This window comes from Podarcis vaucheri, assembly GCF_965113315.1.
Source record: "Podarcis vaucheri genome assembly, chromosome: 7".
In the NCBI taxonomy this organism is placed as follows: domain Eukaryota; kingdom Metazoa; phylum Chordata; class Lepidosauria; order Squamata; family Lacertidae; genus Podarcis; species Podarcis vaucheri.
This window is the reverse complement of record NC_138765.1, coordinates 84,436,061-84,447,348: the sequence shown is the minus strand read 5'-3', so window position 1 is coordinate 84,447,348 and position 11,288 is coordinate 84,436,061. Positions and strand designations below refer to the sequence as shown.

At 47.7% G+C, this 11,288-nt stretch overlaps 1 long non-coding RNA gene across 1 annotated transcript; it reads right to left on the bottom strand.

Annotated features, from left to right (window-relative positions):
• Positions 1–470: 470 nt before the first annotated feature.
• Positions 471–11,002, bottom strand: LOC309536604. The gene is made up of 3 exons (XR_014221668.1): positions 10,731–11,002; positions 930–961; positions 471–899 (listed from the first exon to the last, which is right to left on the bottom strand). It is a non-coding gene; the product is annotated as an uncharacterized lncRNA (long non-coding RNA).
• Positions 11,003–11,288: the final 286 nt, after the last annotated feature.

The following is an 11,288-nucleotide window of genomic DNA, read 5'->3' as shown; positions in this document are numbered from 1 at the left end:
GCTGAGGCTCCAATACTTTGGCCACCTCATGAGAAGAGAAGACTCCCTGGAAAAGCCCCTGATGTTGGGAAACATGGAGGGCACAAGGAGAAGGGGACGACGGAGGCCAAGATGGTTGGACAGTGTTCTCGAAGCTACCAACATGAGTTTGACCAAATTGCGGGAGGCAGTGGAAGACAGGAGTGCCTGGCGTGCTCTGGTCCATGGGGTCACGAAGAGTCGGACACGACTAAACAACAACAACAACTGAGGGGTTTTGGACACCGTTGGTGAGGTGCAAGGAACAGGTCAGCAATAATTCACTCGGTGTTAGGGGACACCGTTGGTGAGGTGATTATAATTCACTCTGTGTCAGTGAAGTTAACTCTTTATTCAAAGAAACGAACACACGGCAACTCTTCCCAGAAGCGTACCCTCCAAGTCTCCCGATTTTCCAGGGACAGTCCCAGAATTACAAAAGCCACCCCAGCTTCTAATTTGATCCCAGAATGTCCCTCCCCCCCCAGCACTGCCACCGAGCTCGGGGAGAGGATGAGGCAGCGCTTGTCCCAAGCAACACCAACGGCAGCTGCAGCTCTTTGCTGTAGGAAACTGCCCCAATCCCTGAACACAGAGGATCGTGTGCATTAAAGCCAAGGATGGAGGCTTCCCAGGGCCGGTAATCCTCCCTCAAGCCGAAGACTGGCTTAGGCGGACCTCTCTGGCCTTGCTGTGAGAGAGGATGGAAACATTGGGGATTGTAAAGCACTCTGTGCACCGAGGAGAGCGGCAGGAGGAGAACAAATAACATGTTTCGCCGAAGTCACTCCGGGAATCCAGAAACAAGATCTTTGTCCGACAGAAGACGCACGTGGGACCTCTTGGCCCGACCACAGAACTGACGTAGAGCATGGCGCTCTCTTTGCGTGACAGGATCGGCCCTGGGGCACTTTTTCAAAACAGGCCAGGAAGATGCCCACATCTAAAAAGGAAAAGCAGGTGTCTGATGACAGCGGTAGCTAAGTGGCCAGTCTACATACCGCAAGACTGACTCTAGAGAAAGGGAACAGAGAGAGAGGGACAGAAGCCTGACCAATTGGCTTACAACCTGCCCCCCAGCAGTATTTATTGAGATAGTACACTTAAGTCACTGCATTTTAAACGATAATGTTTTAAAGCCCATTCGTCCATCTGGCTATAGTTGGCTAAACCCTGCAGAAATTGAAGGTGTCCATTTATTAATGCTAATAAATAGCCTAAACATGTAACTGAAACAGCAGCCTCTTTCCAGCTTGGATCCCTCTTTCTCCTCTTCCAATCCACTGTCTCCTCTGTGCTGATGTCTAGACTGCAAGCGCCTCAGGGCAGGGACCTCTCCCCGTATAATTTGTAAAGTGCCACACACACGGATTCCTGTCTCTTTTTCTTTTGCACAACCTTAAATAGCATTCTTGTTGGTTTTTGCCCATTCCCACGCTGTACCCAGCCATTATTTAGCAGTCGGAATTGCCGTTTGCTTCCAATATCTGACATATGCACATATATCTGCACATAGCAATGTTTAGCTTTGGGGATAAAAAATGAAAACGGAGCCAGCTTTGCCTCTGAATACCAGTTGCTGGCAATCCCATGTTACTGTGCTCTTTATGACCTGGGTGCCTGAGCACAATACTGCCCAGCCACAGCTCAAGCCTCAACGGAGTCTACTTGTCATTTGTGACGGCCAGTTTGGCCAGTTCACCCGGGCAAAGCAGGAAAGTGCTGGGCACTCCCCTAGCTTAAAGCAAAACACATGTCCCTTTCTGTCCACTCAGGATCCACATCTGAATTGTAGCTGCAGGGACACACACAGTGCTTTTTTTCTTTAAAAAATGTTTAGGGGTACTCTCATTTTCCTATTCATATTGAAATACTGCCCCTCAATGAGTCCAAACTTAGATTCACAAAATGTTTAGGACAGGGGTCTGCAACCCGCGGCTCCGGAGCTGCATGTGGCTCTTTTACACCTTTGCCACGGCTCCGGGGTGGATACTAGTGAGGGGAGGAGGCGCATTGTGTGCCCCGACACTCCCCACTGTGGCGGGCGCTGTACTGGCTGTGACGTCGCATGGGGGCGGTGCGTGCGTTAGTCACGCACCATCCCGACGTCACCTTCCCGCCCGCCCGCCCGCTACATTGTAAGGGGCATGTACGCTGGTCACTGTTTTGAAGGGGAGTGAAGAACACACACACACAAAAAGGTAACTTGTTAATTTAACATTTATTTCTATGAAGAGGAGTAATTCTGAGGGGTCAAACAAAGAAATAATAAAAAGTGACAAAAAGGTTATTTTTATAATGACGAGTTTTGGGGCTCCCAGTTTTTTTTTCCTTCGGAAACGGGTCCAAGTGGCTCTTTTTGTCTTAAAGGTTGCAGACCCCTGGTTTAGGAGTATGCATCCCCCTGCATCCCCCCAGAAAAAAGCACCGTTATAATTTTATTAAATTTTCTGTTTTACAATTTAAAATACTCATTTAAACATCCTTAAAATATCAATGACTTCCTTTCTTCTTTTTCCATGTTTCATTTTGCATATCATAAATCCCTGCATACTTTACAAAAACTAAACCATTCAGTATTCCATTATTGCATCCATCAAGACTTATTTACACTGTTGAATTTATCTTAATGCTGACCACGTTTTCAGGTGTACGCATATATTCAATAAACGTTTTCCAATCTTCTCTAAACCTATATTCTTCTTGTTCTCTTATTTTATATGTTAAGTCTGCAAGCTGCATATATTCTGTCAGCTTAAGTTGCCATTCTTCTTTAGTTGGGACCTCGCTCGTTTTCCATTTTTGGGCTAACAAAACATAGGTCCGCTGTAGCAGCATACATAAATAACCTTTCTTGACACCTGGGAATTTCAAGAAGGGATTTCTAACAGCTTTTGCGAGGCTTGTTTGGGTGAAGGATAGGGGGGAAATTTCTGAAATGTGGTGCTTTATCTTGGATCAACAATTTTGGATCAACAATCTTCTTTAAAAAAGCTCAGTAACTTTTGGGGTGTCCTGGTTTTTACTTTTTGAAATATGGCAACCCGATGTAGGAGCCCACAGTGAATCTTCCAAGCCTCTAAGACAGGAGTAGGCAACCTAAGGCCCATGGGCAGGATGCGGCCCAATCACCTTCTCAATCTGGCCCACAGAAGGTCCAGGAATCAGCGTGTTTTTACGTGAGTAGAATGTGTGCTTTTATTTAAAATGCATTATTTGTGGGGCATAGGAATTAGTTCATCCCCCCCCCAAAAAAATATAGTCCAGCCCACCACATGGACTGAGGGACAGTGGACAGGCCCACAGCTGAAAAAGGTTGCTGACCCCTGCTCTAAGGCTTAAGGTAAAGGTAAAGCGGCCGCTGACCATTAGGTCTAGTTGTGGCCGACTCTGGGGTTGCGGCGCTCATCTCGCTTTATTGGCCGAGGGAGCCGACATACAGCTTCCGGGTCATGTGGCCAGCATGACTAAGCCGCTTCTGGCGAACCAGAGCAGCGCACGGAAACGCCGTTTACCTTCCCGCTGGAGTGGTACCTATTTATCTACTTGCACTTTGACGTGCTTTCGAACTGCTAGGCTGGCAGGAGCAGGGACCGAGCAACGGGAGCTCACCCCATCACGGGGATTCGAACCGCCGACCTTCTGGTCGGCAAGTCCTAGGCTCTGTGGTTTAACCCACAGCGCAGCAAATCCAGGTTGTCACAGGCGAAACTGAAGATGAACAGCAAGGGCAGGAGGCAAGGGAGAGGGCTGGGGAAATGGGGTTGCCCAGGAGGCAAGGCAGGGAGCAGAAGGCAGAGTCAGCAGCACTCCTGTCTCTCAGCTGACGCCCAGCCAGGCCGTTTCTGTGCAGCCCAAGTGATTTATCACCCACCACCAGGGCACCCTCCTCTCCAGAGACCTACTTGTGACCAGTTAGACCTAAGCTGTCCCTGTTAGCTTTGCTTGTTTCAAACTGGGGAGACTCCACCCTCTCCTGGGAACAAACTGGTTCCATCCCCTGGCAGTGGCTGTTTCTTCTTCTGGTTACAAAATCTCACCATCTCTGCCTCCTGACCTACTTTCATGGGTCACGGTAAGAGAGCAACATCTTCCCAGCTGCCTGTCACCTTTTGCCAATGCAGCAGCCTCCTTTGTGCAAATATCCCTGGGGCAGCAGGAACCTCTGGGGGCTTAAAGGCAACAGTTCCACTACCAGAACTTTCCACATTCATCAATGAGTTTGTGCAAAAGTCGGCATGTTTGGATTCAGGGCCACACAGCCCATTTAGAGGGCTTGATGCGAGTTGTTGTTGTTGTTTTATATGCCACCCATCTAACTGGGTTGCCCCACCCAGCCACACTGGGCAGCTTCCAACAAAATATTTAAAAAGGTCATGCAACGTTAATCGGCCACTATAAAAGAAGCTAATGAATAAGAAAACAGCAACCTGGAAATATGAAGATCTTAAACCACAGCAATCATGCCCTCTGCCCTGGTGTTCCTGTCCCCTACGCTGCTGGCAGGGCACACTGTCAGTGGCAAGAGAGAGGGCACTCTGTATATGCTCAGAGGCACCCTCTCTTTATTTTCATTTCAAATACTCCAGGGTTGAGTCCTCCTGACATTTTAAACAGGTTCTGGGCCTGAGACCTGCCTCCGGTTAAGCCCTAAGAAACACACTTAACGGGCTTCTGATGTAAATTTCAGGAAATGCTTCTGTTCAGAAGGAAGAGGAACCTTAAAAACAAAAGCAGAGAGGTCACTAAGGGTGCCTCCGCGCATGTGTGTGTGGTTTTTGTTGTTTATATGGCACTTTGCAAATACGACCTTTCTGAATTATGTCACTCCTTAGAATGTCATGTGCATAGTGGGTAATGTAACACTCTTGACAGTTTGGGGCTGATTCAAATCCCAGACAAGACTTATTTTATTCAGTCTCCGATGGGTAGAAAAAGCGCAACACCCGCCCCCCCAAACCCTGCACAGCTGAGGCACCAGGGAGCCATGAGGTCAGGCTCAAAGCGCACTAGTCATGAGTCAGCTCCTTCCAGTCCTTCACAAGTGCTGGGTTTCACTGTGCGAGCATCAACTCGCTCCAGCTCCTTCCAGGGAAGAATGTTCCACAACATCCCTGGGTAACTTGTTCTGAGGTTGCCCAACCATTCTGACTAGGAAGTACCTTGAGACAGGCGTACCTGGCTGAGTTGCACCACACGTCTCTCCCTTGGAATTCTTTTCTAACGAGAGAGAGAGAAAACCTTTTGCCAAAAATGTCCTGCCCTACATCAATCCTCCCATCTGTCACCCTGGAGGTACGAGGCCGATGACCCGCCTCTCAGCTGGGACATTTGGGACCAGAGGCAGCATCATCCTGGTCACCCTTCGAAGGCTGGTAGATCTGATCTGTGAGGCTCAGTTAAACCACAGCGAACTGTGCATCACCTGCACGTTTCCAAGCACCTTTCAAGCTGCAGGTTACCTTCTGCAGATTGCCAGCTGCACATTCCACCGTAAGGCACCGAAATGCTTTCGAAATGGCCTTGCTTGGGGATTAACCCACAACCGCTCAAGATGCATTTAGTGCAGTTTTAACCTCCCCGCCTTCACACACAAGGCCTCGCCTGCGGACCCTGAGGCTGGCAGCTGCTTCTTTTTGCAGCAAAAGCCAACAGCTGGAAGGAAGGGGCTGCAGTGGCTTCCTGGCATCTGCACCTTGCGTGCCGGCTGCTCTCTTCAAAACAAATTGCTGTTACGGCTCTGGCTGAACCTTTACGATCCGTTTTCCTGCTTTCTTCTGCCTGGGATGGCGTTTGGCCTGCGGGCCTCACCTGAACTTTACAGGCTCGCTTTTCCGCCTCCATTAATATTTATAGTGGCAGAATAAATGCCACACTGGTTTATATTTTTAGAAGGGTCACCTAGAATTGGAGGGGAGGGGTGCAGAGGACAGAAGGGAAACAATAATTTCTCCAAAGGGATGCAAGAAAAGCAGGCAAAGGGGTCGTTGGGGGAGAAGGTGGCAACTAGGCTTGCTGTTAAATGCCTCTTTGCATATAATGTGCACATTTTTTAAAAAAAAATGCAAATAGCAGCTGTTGTGGAGCGAGTGGTGGGGCTGTTAATTAAAGGCAAACTGTAAGAAGCCAAATGGTGAAATGAGAAAGGAAAAACAATCTATATCAAGAAGGAATTAAACAGAACGCCAGAGCACTGCAAGCAAGGTGACCAGGGGTTTGGAGCATGGAAAAGCCAATGTGTTTGGTGTGTGTGGTTTTTTTTAGTTTTAGAAAAATAATAATACCTCCCAGCTGGAACACTGAAGTTGCAAGGATATAATTTTATGTCTCATAAATGCATCAATTTATTTCTATAGATAATTGCATTGCCAGATCTTTAAACTGTTTTATGATGCAATGTTAAATGTAGTTTGATATTTTGTTTTTAAGGAGAGAAAATGGTGTCTGGCGGGGCGGGAAGGTTTATTAAAATTATGCTTGGCAAAGAGTAAGCGAGCGCTTCCCACTCGCATCCTATTAGACTAGATTGCAATAAGTTTGGCAGCGGATTCAGGGCAGGCAACAGGAAGTAGTGCTTCTTCAATAAGCCACAGTTCCATGTTTGCACCCTGCCCCCAAGCAGCAGCAGCAGCAGCAGCAGCAGCACTTACTGGCTGGGCTAGATTTCAGAGGTGACTGTTCTCATTTCCAGCATTTATGCCTCCACCTTTCTAACAAATATTCAACGCAACTCAACTGCACGGAAGTGGAGAGGCCTGCACGTGGGTATCGGGCAGGGTGGCGAAACAGAGCCTGCGTGTTCAGAGGCAGTCTACCTTTGAAAAAACAACCGCTGGAGCCAAGTGATGGCAGAGTGCTGTTGCCTTCATGCCCTGCCCCAGACTTCCTGGGGGCATTTGGCTGGCCACTGCGAAAAGTACGGTAGGTGGGCAAAATGAACCACGCCCTCAATCTAACCCAGCAGTGCTCTTAATGTGTTCTTAAATCAGCCCATGCACTTCCACAATATACGTTCTACCTCAGAAAGGGGGAAGCAAAACAAGTCTCCATTTGAGCTCGTTGAATTTTTTTGAAAAGTGTTTTGAATGCCAGGGGTCCATGGCCACCTCTGAGCATGGGCAGAGTTTATTTAGTGAGAGCAGGTGTAGTACAAACTTGGGAATAGAACCAGTATACAGTGGTACCTCGGGTTACATACGCTTCAGGTTACAGACTCCGCTAACCCAGAAATAATACCTCGGGTTAAGAACTTTGCTTCAGGATGAGAACAGAAATCGCGCAGCGGCGGCACGGCAGCAGCAGGAGGCCCCATTAGCTAAGGTAGTGCTTCAGGTTAAGAACAGTTTCAGGTTAAGAACGGACATCCAGAACAAATTAAGTTCTTAACCCGAGGTACCAATGTATTTTTTAAGTTTGGTCATGAACTGAAGGGCTGCAAGCCTCACATCTGCAATGTCAGAGTTATCTCTCGCTTGAACTGCTGCTATGTGCTCTATGTGGGGCTACCTTTGAAGGTGACCTGGAACCTACAACTAATCCAGAATGTGGCAGCTAGACTGGTGACTAGGAGCAGCCACCGAGACCATATAACACCGTTCCTGAAAGACTCCCAGTATGTTTCTGAGCACAATTCAAAGTGTCGGTGCTGACCTTTAAAGCCCTAAACGGCCTTGGTCCAGTATACCTGAAGGAGCGTCCCCACCCCCATCGTTCTGACTGGACACTGAGGTCCAGCACCGAGGGCCTTCTGGCGGTTCCCTCACTGCGAGAAGCCAAGTTACAGGGAACCAAGCAGAGGGCCTTCTCGGTAGTGGCACCCGCCCTGTGGAACGCCCTCCCACCAGATGTCAAAGAGAAAAACAACTACCAGACTTTTAGAAGACATCTGAAGGCAGCCCTGTTTAGGGAAGCTTTTAATGTTTAATGGGTTATTGTATTTTAGTGTTCTGTTGGAAGCCGCACAGACTGGCTGGAGAAACCCAGCCAGATGGGCGGGGTATAAAGAATGAATTATAATGTTGTTGTTGTTGTTGTTGTTGTTGTTGTGAACAGTGGTCTCTTCTACAGAGCTCTTGGAATGATGGCCAAGGATTAAATGATGAGGCTCTTTAAAACAGAAGGTCGCAGTAGGCGATCTGAGTGGGCACCTTAGCATTTGATCAAACCACCAGCTTTCCCAAAGGAAAATCTTTTGGAGAGAAGTATCCCACCTTGCTCCCCGTTGGCAGTGCTCAAAAAAGTCTGTCCTCCAGAAGTGAGCTCACTTTTTACCTTGATAAAAGTGTAGAGCTGGGATGCCAAACTTCAGACGAAAATTGTGAAAAATTCTTCCCATACCTCCCTTTGGCAAAATTCTCTGGGGAAATGATTTCTGCATTAGGTCACCCAAGAGGAAGGCGGACAAAAGAGGTTCTTTTAGAGGTGAATTGACTGATGTCATCCTGCCCACGTGTGCCTGTTCGTGAATGAGAGAGACGGGGAGAGAAGCTATTTCTGCAGAATCCACTTGCAAAGGTGGCTGCGTGGAGAGACTCATCACAGTCTCTTAAAACAGCCATCACTTGCCTCGTGAGCTCCATAAATTTCAGACTGCGATGCCCCTCAGGTCCCAGCAAGTATGTCTATCAAAACATCCAGAGCGCACCAAGTTGGGAATGCCTGTCTGAGATCCACCAAAGAGGCCACTTTCGATTCTTGCCTCCTGAGTGCCAAGTGTGGATACCAGAGGCATGGAGGGAACCTGTCCCATGGCTATGGAAGGCTGGCAACACGCCCAACTCAGGGCCCGAGCACCTGTGCTTTTGGTGGCCTTATCAGAAGTGATGCTAAGATCACACGCACTGACTCTTCGAGAGGGGTTTGGAAGAAGAGAGAGGATTCTGAACCAACCCTAAACTCTATCCAATCAATAGTACAAGGTCCACCTTGGGGGTCTGCGTTCCTCTGATGGGTGGGGCAGAGCAACGGACATGACTTACCTTTGTACAGGTAAGAGTCAGGGCAGCTAAGCTTTCACCATCACAGCACAAGGCAAGTGTTTTTCTCTGTCCTCTTTCCAGGCAAAGCAAAGGGGCATCGTCTCAGTTCAAGGACCCATCGCAGCCAGGCAAAAGCACTTGAGGAGGGCCGTGGGCATAGCCAGGATTCTTGTTAGGGAGGACAGGCTTTTGGTGAGGGAGCCAGAACCTCAGATTTCTATTGATTTGTACAGTGGTACCTTGGGTTAGGGACGCAGGTGGTGCTGTGGGTTAAACCACAGAGCCTAGGGCTTGCTGATCAGAAGGTCGGCAGTTCGATTCCCCGCAACAGGGTGAGCTCCCGTTGCTCAGTCCCTGCTCCTGCCAGCCTAGCTGTTTGAAAGCACGTCAAAGTGCAAGTAGATAAATAGGTACCGCTCCGGCGGGAAGGTAAACGGCGTTTCCGTGCGCTGCTCTGGCTCGCCAGAAGAGGCTTAGTCATGCTGGCCACATGACCCAGAAGCTGTACGCTGGCTCCCTCGGCCAATAAAGCGAGATGAACGCCGCAACCCCAGAGTCAGCCACAACTGGACCTAATGGTCAGGGGTCCCTTTACCTTTACCTTGGGTTAAGAACTTAATTCATTCCAGAGATCCGTTCTTAACCTGAAACTGTTCTTAACCAGAGGTCCCACTTTAGCTAATGGGGCCTCCTGCTGCCACCGCACAATTTCTGTTCTCATCCTGAAGTAAATTTCTTAACCCAAGGTACTATTTCTGGGTTAGCGGAGTCTGTAACCTGAAGCGTCTGTAACACAAGGTACCACAGTATTGATTTTGATTGATTTAAGGGGGCGCAGCTACCCCCCTTGGCTATACCCATGAGGAGGGCACAGAGCAGGCTCTGGGAGGTGTGTGGCCTCAGAGATGTGCTGAGGGCCAGGCAGAGAGTTCTGGAGGGCACATTTGGCCCCCAGGCTAGAAGTTCCCAAATCCTGACAGCAAGAAAATTGAAAGATTAGCTACAAAATAAGTTCAAATACATTGTACCCAGGCCCAGTTCAAGGTGTTAGTACTAGTGTGCCTGATTATCAAATCATTTATTACTACTACTACTACTATATTTATTTATACCCTTCCTTTTACCCTGATGCGACTCAAGGTGGCTTACAGATAAAAACAAAAATTGCTAAAAACATAGAAAAACAAACATTAAAAATAGAACACACACACAGAGATCTGTCTGTCTGTCTATCTATCTATCTATCTATCTATCTATCTATCATCTACCAGTGCTATTTTTCTGGAAAAAGAGGTGCCAGAATTCACCATGGACCCTGAGAGCTGCTGGAACTAAGCTCTGGTGAGTTACAGCTCAAAAAAAAGTCATACAGTATATATATATATATATATATAGAGAGAGAGAGAGAGAGAGAGAGAGAGAGTTTCTATACCACCTTTCATCCAAGAATCACAGGGCGGTTTACAATATAAAAACACCGTAACCAACATAAACAATACCCCCCGTTATTTTATACACATATAAAAGATCTATTAAAACCATACAGATAATTACAGCACATCATCAGCCTTCTCATTAAAAGCAGTCAGTTCCCCAAAGCCTGTTGGAACAAGGTCTTCACCTGCTGGCGGGACAGCAGGGAGGGAACCACTCTGGCTTCCCTAGGTAGGGAGTTCCAGAGTTGTGTCTCTGGGAGCAACTGGTGAGCATTTTAAGGGCTGCCTTCTTACCTACCTTGGTTTGAAGTTCTTTTTGAGGTGCCCTTGGTGAGCGTAGTCTGCGGATCAACCGCACATAGCAGGGCCTTCTTGGTGGCCGCACCCTAGTTATGGCACTGCCTCTTTGTGGAGATCTGGCTGCCCTCCACGTTGCTATCGTTAAATGCACACTTTTTCAATGCAGACCTTTGAACATAAAAGGAAAGTCTGCTGTATCTGTTTACTGTGCTAGTAATACAGCATATTTCAAATACTGAGAATGACCTTGGGCCAGTCAGCACCTGTCAGCCTAAGGTTGCTATCGCGGGGGTTGGGGGCGGGGAGGAGCAGGAATGCCACCTTAAGCTCCTTATAGAAAAAAGTGCGCTTATCGATGCAGATGCGTAGATAAAGAAACAATATCTTTAAGGAGGCATCAGGATCCAGCATTGCAAAAAAATATTACTTTTCCAACAATTTAAACACTACAAAACAAAACAAAAAAGAACAATACAATACAATACAAAACCCCTACATAACACTAACACATTGAACTAACAAAACAAAACAAAAACCGTTTAAAACACATCAAACC